We start from the raw sequence: 13376 nt of genomic DNA on the forward strand, positions 1-13376 counted from the left end.
TGCCCCAGGAACCTCTTTAGACATTTTTCCCCCTAATTATCCCTCAATTAAATGGCAATATCAGAGATGTGCTTTATATCAGGTTGTGTACTGTATGTATCTCTATGCTTTATCTAAAGGGGCACTTTTAAAGAAAAAGGACATTCTGTGAGTGTCCAGGTCAGCAGATGGTAGGGTGGAAGCCACAAGCATCTCTGGGACAAGGTCACAAAGACACTTCCCCTAGGCCCTGTAGACCCCCTTCCGCTCCACTCTCGTTCCACAGGGTCTGCTTAAGTAGCAGCCCCTCAGTGCCCACCTTCTTTCTTTTAGATACTAATAAAATCTTGTTCTGTAAGATTGGGCCAGTCCCTAAAGTAATTTCTTCCCTCGTTTCCACTTCTCAAAATCAATGATTTTGTGGAAAAAGTGACTTTAAATTCCTCTCCATCTGTCCATCCAACCATTAGAAAAGGGGTCTAGAAAGAGAGTACACTTGGCAAGGAGGAATTAAGGTTGGCAGTGGAATTCAGGTTGCAAACCCAGCTGTCCTTGAGGGGGGAGAGCATCCTGGGTAATCCAGCTGGGCCCCATGTAATCACAAGGGTCTCTATAAGTGGGAGGCAGGAAAGGGAGACTCAGAGTGAGAAAACCTGGGCCAGCCACTACTGGTTTCAAGTTGGAGGAAGGGACCACACTTGCATCAAGTGTGTCTAGAAGCTTGAAAAGGCAAGGCAACATTCTTCCTCTAGGAGAATAGAGCCTCTAGAAGGAACACAGCCCTACCAACACCTAACTTTTAGCACAGCAAGACCCATTTTGGACTCCTGAACTACAGAACTATAAGATAATAAGCTTGTATTGCTTAAGCCAACAACAACGAGAACAGTACGTCAAGGAGATAGAAATAGCAACCAGACATGTAAACCAGTAGAGAGTGGTGTTACTGGAAACCAGTCATGAGAGAGTTAGAAGCAGCTCAACAAGGCTAACTGGAGTAGGGTGAAGAGACTGAGCTGTTCTACAAGTAGTGGCTCCCAAGCAGCCTTAAGAGGTCTTGGGGAGCAGAGCTCGCTGGTAGCTCAGCGCTGGGGGAAGGGCCTACTGCAGAGAAGCAGTGACCCAATGGGAGTGGCCTGCACTGAGCTCCCGCTCACGAGAATCTTAAAACAGCCTGTTTAGAGAAAAAAGACCTAAGACAGACAGCCTTTATTTTTGGCTCTTCAGTGACAAATGAATCATGGGCAAAAAGCGTTACAGGATTTCAAAAAGGTCTGGGCAGCTTTGTGGAGGCAGAGGAGCTCTGGACTGGGTCTGGACAGGACAAGCTGAGACTCTGCACAGAAGAGCATCCCAGAAGGGGAAGAGCCCTGCTCCACTGATAAGCATGAATGAATGATTCTTTTCTGAGGACGCCCTGTCTGGAGCTTCAAAGCAACCTGTGGGGCTGCTAGTTGTGGTTTGGCTGCATTTCTGCCTGAGCCTCGTCTGAGAAATGAAGATCTTAGCAATCGCGGGAAGAGTCAGCAAAAATATCAAGGACATGAATCTAAGATCAAGACCCTGGCTACTGCCCAGGAACCAGAATTCAGGCATATTTCCTTGCAGCTGTATGACTTACTCAGGATGACAGGGGTTAGGACTCCCCAGGGAGAAAGGGCACCCTGGGGTGGAGAAGAAATAAGATGGGGGGAGCAAGTGGAAGAGGGCACATGCAGGATTCTGGGTCTGGACTCAGGTACCCTTGACAGACACTGGCATCCTTCTGAGTTCCTGCATCCTTAACATCAGGCCACGTGGCTGGATTCACTGTTGATTTCAAGTTTCCAAACAGCTCCAAAATGTCGTACATCAATGGGTTGGAAATTGCAGTGGGAAATGGGCAGCACAGGACCTGGAGGTGGACCAGGGAAAGTGCTAGGCAAAGAGAAAAGGGAAATGGTGCAAACCCCCCCCCCCCCAAAAAACAGAAGGATGTATCTCTCTGCTAAACTGTAGATCCTCTGAATTCAGTGGGAAGATTACTAAAGAATTTGTCCTTAAGGTACCCCCTTGTCTTAGTCATCTAGTGCTGCTGAAACAGATATCACAAATGAATGACTTTAACAAAGAAGTTTATTTCCTCAGTAAAGTAGGCTGAAAGTCCAAGTTCAGGGTGTCAGCTCCAGGGGAAGTCTTTCTCTCTCTGTTGGCCTTCTCATCAATCTTCCCCTGGACTAGGTGCTTCTCCGCGCAGGGACCCCAGATCCAAAGGACGTGCTCTGCTCCCAGCACTGCTTTCTTGTTGGTATGAGGTCCCCCTATCTCTCTGCTTGCTTCTTTTATATCTCAAGAGATTGCCTTAAGACACAGTCCACTCTTGTAGGTTGAATCCTGCCTCACCAACACAACTGCCACCATCCTCCCTCATTAATATTATAGAAGCAGGATTTATAACATATAGGAAAATCACACAGTACCAGGAATCATGGCCCAGCCAAATTGATACACATTTGGGGGGGGGGCATAACTCAATTCATGACACCCCTACCCCAACTTACTGAAGTTCTCAAACTCAGTTGAGCGTTTGAGAATTTTACCTGTTAGCTAATAGCGGATGAGTAGGAGTGGATCTGTGAGGTAAGGAGGAAAGAGTGAAAGGTGTGGAGGGAGAGTGAGTCCTTCATCTCTTCTGGCCAGTAGGGGCGGCAGATCAGAACCTGGAGGGTGGGAGTCACTTACAAAAGCACCCAGTGTGTGTTCCTGGGTGGAAGAGGAAAGGGTGGGAGCTCAGCTGGCACCCGGAGAGCCACTAGAAGATGGTGCAACCATTGCTCACAGAGTTAGGAAACCCAGCAGCCCTGCGCATGTCTGGTCTGAGGGACCCAGGAGGGCTCAGGACACACAGGCCCCAGAAAGGGGGTACAGGGGAGTCTTAGGCTCTGGGCCATGTGTCCCCACCCCTCAGGGTGACGTGGGCAAGTACACTTATTCTGAGAATCACAGATTTCTGCTGTGGAATGAGGGGGTCAGAGTAGAAATGCCTGCATTAGTTTCCTCTGGCAACTGTAACAAATTACCACTTAAAAGAGCTTGCAGTTATTATCCTACAGAGCCCTAGGGCAGAAGCAGAGCTTCCAACCAGTTTGTTTCTGTTCGAACCCCTGTTGAGAATTTGCATTTCTAACAAGGTCCCCCTACCTGAAAAAAACGAACAAACAAAACCTACTGCCCTTGAGTAGATTCCAGCTCACAGGGACCCTACAGGACAGAGTAGAATTGCCCCATAGAGTTTCCAAGGAGTACCTGGCAGATTCAAATTGCCGAACTCTATGGTTTATGGTTGAGTCGGAATCAACTCAACGGCAGTGGGTTTGGTTTGGTTTTTTTGATGGTTGGCAGCCACAGCGGCCAGGGTTTCCAACAAGTTCCCAGCCACTGCTAATGCTGGCTAGGGACCAATTGTAAGAACCACTAATAGAGCAGTGGTTCTCAAAATTTATTATACCTAAGAATCACCTGGGGATCTTGTTAAAGTCTAGATTCTGATTCAGTACATCTGGGGTGGAAATGCAAATTCGCAGCAGGAGTTTGAACCAGAATGAATGGGTTCCGAGCCCTGGTCAGAAGTCCAAAATGAGCGTCTCACTAGGCTAAAATCAAGGTGTCAGCTGGCTGTGTTCCTTCTGGAGGCTCTGTTTCCTTGCCATTTCCAGCTTCAAGAGGCCCCTTTCTCCTTAAAAGCCAGGGGCATAGCAAGCATCCTTGAATCTGCTTCCTACTCTGACGCTCCTGTCTCCCTCTTGTAAGAACCTTGTGATTACATTGGGCCCACCTGGATAATCCAGGCTAGTCTCCCCAACCACACCCATGAAGCCTCTTTTTTCATGTGAATTCACATATCCTCAGGTTTTGAAAGATGAGGGCGTGGACATCTTTGAGGAGGCATTATTCTGCCAAGTACAAGGCCTAAATCCAATTCCAAAGCTGACGTTCTGGGCTCTTGGATTTATAATTATGTCTTTAGAGAGTCACCTTTCACTCTCCTTCATAAGAGTATTGCAAAGGAATTTAAAATAAATAAGTAGCCTTTCTACATAGGGCAAATCGTTATAGGGATATTGACCAGAATAGGCTAGGGGTGTTTTTCTAAACTGATAATTTCCTAAAGGTGCAGCTGAAATCAATTCTACTCACTGACGTTGGCCTGTAACACTCCAGGTGCCAGCCGCGCCTGGGAGGGAGCGGGGTGAGCCCACCTCGGGTCCAGAAGGAGTTGCTCATGTTTCTTTCTTTTCCCTGTGAAATCACCTGCTGTAGACACTGGGAGAAGGAGTGCCTCAGTCCTGTCGGGGTGGGACCTGGGCAGCACAGTACAGCAGCCACCGCAGGGCCATATCGTAGGTATCATTTTTATCACTTGCACTTATCCACTGAATACTATTTTCAAAATTCATCTCTACTGACACACTCCTGGTTAATTCACTTTAACTCTTACATAGTATTCTTTTGAACTTATTTTCCCACTTTGGGGCAGTACAATGTACTGGGTAGGGGCACAGACCCTGGAACCAGGCTGCCTGAGTTTGAATCCCAGCTCCACTCCGGGGAAGTACCCTCCTTGTTTTTCTCTCCTTGCCTATAAAATAGAGATAATAGCAATACCTAGGGCTCATGGCTATTGTGAGGATTGAATGAGTTAACACAGTAACCACCGTATTGCCACTGGTAGCCCTGAGTGGTGTAAACCTTAAGTGCCTGGCTGCGAATCAAAAGGTTGGTGGCTGGACTACACCCAGAATGCCTTGGAAGAAAGGCCTGGCGGTCTATTTGTAGAAATCGGCCACTGAAAACACTACGCGGAGCACAGTTCTACTCTGACACACATGGGATCGCGCCATGAGTCAGAATCAACTCAATGACAACTGCTTTGGATTTTTTACATTGCTTCTATTATTAAGGTTGTTTCTGGTCTTTTACTATCCTCTCTGGTGCTGTGGTAAGTCCTCATAGGTGTGTCTTCTTTGCACATGAAGCAGAATTGTTGGGTGTGTGCATCCCCCAACTTTCCCAGATGGCGTCAGCTCTCCAAGGTGGTTCTCCCAATTTATGCTCCCACAAGATTCTGTGAGAGCGTCCCATATCCTCACGATGGGTAGAATTATCAGGTCTTTTAAATTTTGGCCATCAGTTGTGTGTGTATGACACTGTCAGCCTTTTCCATCCCTCTGGCAGAGAAGTGTATTCAGAGTTCCTAGTGTGGTAACTATGAGTCGGAATAGAGAAGTGTATTCAGAGTTCCTAGTGTGGTAGCTATGAGTCAGAATCGACTTGATGGCACTGGGTTTAGTGTGTCCCCAGAAGGAGGGTGAGTGCCTTGCAGATGCTTTAGGAAAGAGCATCTATAAGACAAATCTCTCCTGCCAGAACTGACCTCAGTCACCTTAATTAGTGTCTGGTCTTTATTACGCAACACAATCTTTGTTTCCGGTGTCTTCCCAGAGATTTTCCCCACATGGAGTACAGGAAAGGAGAAGTAAGGGGACCTGCCATGGAGGTGAGTAGCTATGAAATTCGTGCTATTTGACTCACAGGGCAAAAGATACAGCCTTGGCCCCTTTGCCCATGTAGCCTTCCCTGCTGCTCTGCATCTCTGCCTACCGAGACTTACTCAGATCCAGGCCCTTCTTTATGAAACTCTTCCAACCAATTTGTTGTTGTTGAGTCTATTCCCATTCATGCTGACGGCTCCATAGCGTTTTCTTGTCTGTAATCTTAATGGAAGCTGCAATGTCGCTATATTCACAAGTTCTTAGGGAAAGACTATCTGTTGAGCACAGACCAGTCACTTCTAGTGGTGTGATCAACAGGCACTTATTACTCACAGGATAAACAGGGCAGGATGAGTAGAACATACACACCACCATCAGCCCAGGTTCCCCAAAGTCGGGCTCCCGTCCACTGGGTTAGATCACATCCAAGCATGCCCCGGTTCACGCTTTGGGAGGAAAATGCCTAAATTTCCCTCTTCTGGGATTAAATACTAAGTAGACAGCCATGTCTACCTACGTGACAAATAGCACGTACAAAGAACAGGTAGGAGAAAGGGCAATAAAAGGAGAATAATAAACGGTAGCTGTGGTGGCGCAGTGGTTAAACGTTCAGCTGCTAACCAAAAGGCAGGTAGTTCGAATCCACCAGGCGCTCCTTGGAAACCCTATGGGGCAGTTCTACTCTGTACTGTAGGGTCGCTATGAGTCCTCTTCAACTTGACAGCAATAGGTTTTGTTTGTTTGTTTAATAAAGAGTAAAAGGTAGTAAGAAAAGTAGAAGGCCCCCTGTAGGCAATGGACATTATTTACTGCCCCTGTTCAGACTATTCTAGATTTACTGCAGCTTGAGGACAGCCCTCCCTACTTTACTAAGATAGAGTTCTGAGTGTCTTCAGAGGGCAATCGTCTCCCCCTAAAGCACATACGTCATTTGGTGTCACTTGGTGTCACTTGGGGTCTATTATGTCCGTTAGCAGCTAGGGAGACGAGGGGGAGACTATACTATAGCACACGGGCGCATGCAGCAGAAGCAGAACACCAGGACCCTTCTTCCACAGTACTGCTGGGTGGGTTTGAACAGCCAAACTTTAGGTTAGCGGTCCAGCGTAAACCATTTGCACCAGCTAGGGACCGTATCCAACCAATTTAGTGCTTAACTGTCCCTGTGGGTTTTTTAGAGCAGGTTCGGGGGATCTCAACTTTGGCTGCACACGAGCGTCACCTGGGGCGCTTTTAAAACTTCCCAAGCCATAGACTCTGACGTAATTGGCCAGAAACAGGGGCTGGGCCTTGAGTTGTCTAAAAGCTGTCCAGGTGGACTTATTTGCAGCCAAGTGTGAGAACCACCTAGCCAAGTCCAATCTTCTCATAGTTCTACATTTGAGTAAACCAAGGTCCAGGGATCTCGAAACTGAAGTGTTCACTGAACACCCAGGTGAATGAGCCTCTCTATGAGGCCAAAGGATCTTAGTGGAGGCATCCTCTAGGGGTGCAAGAGCTGCATTTGCTAAGAAGGCTTTCCATAGCCACCCAGACAAAGCTAAGTAGTCATAGGAGCAAAGTCCGTCATTGAGAATTCATCCCTTCAAGGCTTGGCTCAAATGCCTTCCCTGAATTCCTTCCTCCTGCTTCATCCCACCCCACACCCAGCCAAACGTGCTATGCCCTTCAGCCATTATCTCTATTTAATCTATCTGAACCAGCAAAGACAAGGCTTGGGTTTTCCTTTTCACAAAACCCCAAGAGGGGAAAAAATGGCACATTCATGTAATCATCCAACAGGCATTATTGAGCACCTACTATGTACCAGGTGCTATATTAAACCATGGGGACAGAGAATTAAGACAATATGATGTAAGAGGTCTGTCATATGAGTGTGATCAGGCTGCCTGGGAGGGTGGGACTAATGCGAGGAGGGGGTGGAGGGTGGTGGGGGTTGGGAGTTTCTCAGAGGGGGTGGCTTTCGAGCTAGCTGTGGAAGAATGTTGTTGTTGTTAGCTCCTGTCCAGTCAGCCCCCGAATCATGGCAACCCTGTGCACAATGAACAAAAATGTGCCCGGTCCCACACCATCCCCATGATTGGATACAATGATTGGACTGTTGTGATCTATAAAGTTTTTGTTGGCTGATTTTTGGGAGTAGGTTGCCAGGCCTTTCTTCCTAGTCTGTCTTAGTCTGGAAGCTCCACTGAAACCCATTCAGCATCATGGCAACTCACAAGCCTCCACTGACAGACGGGTGGTGGCTGCACAAGAGGTACGTTGGCTGGGAATGGAACCTGGGTCTCCCATATGGAAGGTGACACTGAACCACCAGTGCTGAAGTGAAAGTTTACAAATCAAGTCAGTCTCTCATGCAAAAACTTATACACATCTTGCTATGTTCTCCTAGCTGCTCTCCCCCTAATGAGACAGCACACTCCTCCTCTCCACCTGGTATTCCCCGTGTCTATTCAACCAGCCCCTGTCCCCCTCTGCCTTCTCATCTCCCCTCCAGACAGGAGCTGCCCACATAGTCTCACGCGTCTACTTGGGCCAAGAAGCTCACTCCTCACCAGTATCATTTTCTGTCCCATAGTCCAGTCCAATCCCTATCTGAAGAGTTGGCTTCGGGAATGGTTCCAGTCTTGGGCTAACAGAGGGTCTGGGGACCATGACCTCCAGGGTCTCTCCAGTCTCATTCAGACCATTTAGTCTGATCTTTTTATGAGAAATTTGAGATCTGTATCCCACTGTTCTCCTGCTCATTAGGGAGTCACTGTTGTGTTCCCTGTCAGGGCAGTCATCGGTTATAGCCGGGCACCATCTAGCTCTTCGCAGGGATAGCTTTTGACAAAACATGATTTCTCTGGAAAGAGGATCTCTGTGGGAAGTTGGACAGAGATGCTGCTGCTTAAAGGGACTGGCTTGGGCCCTGCCCAGCTGTGACCCTGGGCAAGTTACTTGAAGTTTCCATGTGTGAAATGAGGGAAATATCTGCTGCCCGTGATGATTAACAGGCTAAAGTTTGTACAGCAACTGCCTTCTAGTGGGCACCCCTCTCACATTGCCTCAGCTGGAGAACCCCCCCTTGCAACTGAAGAAACATCTCTGCTGCTGACAGTTTAGGAATCTGTAGAGTGCCTGTCCCACCTTCACCCAGTGCACCTGGAGGGACCACTACGCCGCCCCTCCTCCCCCTCAGCTGAGCTCAGTGGGAAACACCCACTAACCAGGTTTCAGGGTGGGGTTATCCTGTTTGGTTTCAGGACTGTCTGCGACAGAATTTCTGATCCTGTGGCTCTGAGGTGAGGCCAATCTTAGCACCTTGACGTTTGAGAAAGAGCTGGAAACCAGAGCATCTGATCCCCAAAGGCCAGAAACTCAGGGAATTTGAATTTGAATGTGAGTGACCTCATTGTGAAAGCTGGAAAGCAACTAAAGACCAGGGAGGGATTCTAACAGCCAGGTTTGGGAGACAGGGAAAAGTAGGGTTTAGCTTTGGTGAGGCCTGAGATTCCTATTTGTGGTTCTAAATAGCATTGTTTCAGTTTTGTTCTTGGAAAGGATGCTGAATTCTCATTTTAAATTCACTCTGCATACATTGATGATTGATTTTTGTTTGTCTGGAGGCTCTGAGATTTGCTAAGTCTCGGTCGATAAACTAGAGAGATTTAGGGAAGAGGTAATTAAAGCGACTGAGACAGCGGCGGCGGGGGGGGGGGGGAGGACAGGGGGAGGTGGGACAGAGCTATCAAGCAGCCCCCAAGCCTGCAGGGAGGGGCTGCGGTTACTGGAAGAGCTTAAAGAGATGGCTACTGGAGGATTTGCTGGGGAAAAGCCATGCCCGGCTAGAGGCATGGGAAAGCCTGAATTCTTGCTAACTTTTGCTCTTAGCAACACCGGTCTCTGGCCCCACCCTCTTCCTCTTTTTGGCAATGATGGTTCTAGCAACCCCCCTGCAGAGTGGGGGCCGGACCCTGTCATTTCTCCTGCTGGCCCCAGCTGAACGGCAGGGCTGGGAACTAGTCACGGGTGACCAGTGAGCAGAGGCTTGCAGCTTGTTTTAAAACGATGAGCAGAGCAACTGGATTCTTCCTGAGAATTGAAAGGAAACCTGGGACCCACTGGTGCTAGTCTGCAGACACAAGGGGTGGCAGTACAGAATGGAGGGTGGGGGCAGTGCTGGGCCATTTGCAAGGTGAAACAGGGGAAGGAGGCAGAAAAAATGCAGCCCCCATCCATCCATTCTCCATTTCCGGCTTGCATGAGGCCCCCTGAATGCTATTTCCTGTCCTTTGATTACCTAAGATGGTGGCATTCTTGCCACTAAACTAAAAAACAAACCAGTTGCCGTCGAGTTGATTCCATCTCGTGGCAACCCCATGTGTTACAGAGTAGAACTGCGCTCCATAGGGTTTCCTTGGCTGTGATCTTTATGAAAGCAGATGACCAGGCCTTTCCTTCGTGGTGCCACTGGGTGGGTGTGAACCACCAACCGTTATTTAGCTTAGCAGATGAGTGCAAACCATTTGTGCCACCCAGGGACATACTCTTGCTACCACCTCCACTCTTTCTTCCCCAAGTTGGTAGAGTGAGTTTCTACTTCTTGAATCCTCACAAACCCCGCCTACCTAGGGAATGGTTGTGTGGATTAAATGACAATGCACAGGGAAGGGCTGCAGCGCTCAGACCTGGGCTCTAACTCCCTAACCGGCTGCGACTCAGGGGTGCTCATCTTTTTTGTTTATTGTCTGTCCCTGCCTCCCTCACCCAACAGCACCATGCAGGCAGGACCTGCCCCTGCTCTGTATGTAACACCTGGCCCATAACAGGACTTCAGGTAATATTGAAGATTGATTGGATGCATGCGTGGTGACACTGTTCACCTAGTCACCCAAGTTGCCGGAAACCGAGGGGTCATGCCCTGGGCTCTTGCCTCGTCCTCACACCCTGTGCCCTGTGCTCAGGCAGTGAGCCCTGGCATGGAACTTCCTGAACATTTCTGCCAACAGTCCTTTCCTCCCTGCGGTAGTTACCACTGCCCGGTGACCTCTCACCTGGCTGGTACAATGACCTCCTGCAGTCCCCCTTCCCCATCACTTCCAGGGATCCCCATCCACACCCTTCAGTGCCACCCCATCTCCTGCACTCATCTGTCTAGCCTCTTCTCCTTCACTCCCAGCTTCTCCCTTTTGGCTCCAGAAACACTGAACTGCTGGACTCTGAAATGACTCATCTCCCTGTCTTTGTTTCACTCACTCCACTTCTCCTGGCACCTCACCAACCTAACTCATCTTCTGAGACTAAGCTCAGCCACCACCTCTTTTGCAGCTTCTCCGAGCTGGTTCAGTGCACCCCCCGCCCCGGTTCCCAGAATCCTTTGTGCTTTGTCTTATTGGAGCACACCTGGTGGTGGTGTCCACTTGTCCACCTTTTCCACAAGATGGTAACAAACACCCTGGCTCTTCCTATGAGCTCCAAGAACGTTTTGTGAATGAACGTTTAGTAGACCTAGGTCTAATGTCAGCTCTGCTCTTTTCTAGCTTGTGTGACTTTGAGCAAGTTGTTTAACCTCTGAAGCCTCCATTTCTTCTACTGTGCCATAGGGTAATGATAATATCCACATTACAGGTTTACTTGAAAACTAAAAGGCAGTGCCTATCAGCCCTTCACAGGATGCCTGGCTTGTGGGGACAGCTCCATCCATGTTAACTGCTCTTACTACTAAGAAAACTATTTCTAAGCCTGCGGGGGCCTCCAACACCACAGCTAAATCTGTTGTTCCAGGGAAGAATTCAGAAGTCTTTTAGAAAACAACTCTCCTTAAATGTTCCTTCAGGGAACTTAGGGAGATTTGCTGAGAAAGCAGACACCTTGAAGAAGCCAGGACTGAGATTTTAAAGTGAAAACCTAAAAGTTTAAAACATGGATCTCTGGGGGGGGGGGGGGGGGGCAAACGGGGAGGACTTCAGTGTGTTGGGGGGACTTGAGGGACAGGTGGCAAAAGATAAAGGGCAGAAGTGTGGCGGTTGGTAGCCGGGTGGCAGGGCAAAAGTCAGCTAAGACAGCTCCCTCCAGGGCAGACAGGTGCTGGGCTGGCTGGTAGCGGGGTGCTCCCGCCTGGTCGAGGTGGCCCTAGAAATTCCAACCGTCTCGAGAGCCCGGAGCAACAACGTCGTGGAAGATTGGGCGCAGGCGAAGGGCAGCAGGTTGATGTTTGCACGAGAACTGAAGTGTGTGTGATTGGCAGCTGCTGGCCAGAAAGATGCCAAGAGGGTGGAAACCATCCCCAAAGCAGCAGCAGTCGGCACGGGGTGAGGGCTAGGTTGCTCCCCCCGCTTCGCCGCATGTCGCCCCTTGAGGAAGACCGAGGGCCCACGTTTGCAGACCTAGGGGTCACGCGGAAGGCGCTCCAGGCGGCTCTCCTCCTGCTCGGACCTCAGTGGGAACAGCTCCTGGAGGCCTGCTCGAGCCCGCCTCTCCGAGGAGCCTCCCCCAGGATTGGGGAACGTCGCATTCTAGCTCCCTCCCGCCGCCCCGGGGATCGGACGAGAGGAAACCGCCCGGCCGCGACGGCCCGGAGGCGCACGTTTTGGAGCCGACGGCCGGCCTGGCCGACCGCGGAATTCCCCGCGGGGGTGGCGCGCCCAGGCGGGGCCAGGGTCCGAGGGCCGGGGCGCGGCGCTGGGGGCCGGGCGGCCGCGCCAGGAGGTCCGGCCGCGAGCGTGACCTCACGGGGAGGGGCCAGCGCGTCGGGCCCGGGCTCGGAGCCTAGAGCGGGGAGTGCAGCGCGCAGCCGGAGCCCGAGGAACGCACGCCGCGGCCCGATGGAGCGCTACAAAGGTGAGGACGCGCAGTCGGGGCACAGGGTATGGGCGCGGCGCGGGGACTAGGGCTGGGGTGGCACCCGCGGGACTCAGGTGAGCGGAGCCTGCAGTCCCCGCCCAGCCCGGGCGGAACAGGGGCGGCCGCGGACCGGATGGTGGGGTCTTAGGTGCCCACCACGGCTCCTGCCAGCTGATCCTCCCGGGCGCCGCGGGTGGGGCCGTTCACCTGTTGGAGTAGAGAGGGTGCACCTGGAGACCCCCATCCTTGCCCTGGTGCCGGGGACCGAGAAAGCCCCAAGGCAGGAACCGTGCCGCGCCGCTGGGGGTAATGGGCGAGTCGTCGGGTGTTCTAGCACGGGCGTTAGCCGCGGTGGGGAGCTTCCTGGAGACCCCGGGAAGGAGCTCGCGCGGGCGATGAGCTTGGGCGGTGGGGCGGGTGCGCAGTTCTGCTCCGGGCTTGGCGGGGCCGCCCCAATCGTCTGGCGGCTGGGGAGCCGTTTCTCCAAGTCCTAAGAAGGGGAGAGAATGGGGGGTTGGGGGCCGAGCAGGGTGCCCGGCAGGTGGAGCGCGCGGAGGCGTCGCAGCCGCGGGTTTAGCCAGCGCGCAGCTGGGCTAGTTTGGGGTTTGGCTAGGTCCGGGATCGTGGCCAAACCCTGGTGGGCGGGTCGGCCGGCCGCGGATATACCGGGTGCCCAGCTTGCACCCGTGCTCCGAGTCCCGGGTGGAGTCTTGAAGCCTAGGGTTGCACATCCTTTGAAAAAGGTGCCCAGAGAGCTGCCCCTTAAAGGGGACGATGCGGGCGCCCCCACCCCCTTTCTTTTGGGAAAGCCTTTGTATTTCTTTTGCAGGATTTGTCTCTGGTAAACCTGCGAGAGGAAATACTGTTTCTGTACTTGCTTTCCCCTGGGAGACAGTAATAAAGTGGAACGCTCAGATTCCCAAGGAATGTCATTCCCGGTGCTTTCTCGTGTCTGAAACTGACATAAAAGGGACCTGCGGGACCGGCTTTAGCTCCCCTAAATTAGTCGTGTTTTGACTTTTTGAATCACTGCTGTTT

General features: G+C 51.1%; 1 protein-coding gene across 1 annotated transcript in view; it reads left to right on the forward strand.

The window, feature by feature from the left end:
* Positions 1–8785: 8785 nt before the first annotated feature.
* Positions 8786–13376, forward strand: part of AFAP1L2 (actin filament associated protein 1 like 2) — a 126609-nt gene continuing 122018 nt past the window's right edge. The window contains exon 1 of the mRNA XM_023546692.2: positions 8786–8894. The gene's annotated coding sequence lies outside the window, so the exon portion shown is untranslated. The remainder of the gene's footprint in view (positions 8895–13376) is intronic.

This window comes from Loxodonta africana, chromosome 16, assembly GCF_030014295.1.
Source record: "Loxodonta africana isolate mLoxAfr1 chromosome 16, mLoxAfr1.hap2, whole genome shotgun sequence".
In the NCBI taxonomy this organism is placed as follows: Eukaryota; Metazoa; Chordata; class Mammalia; order Proboscidea; family Elephantidae; genus Loxodonta; species Loxodonta africana.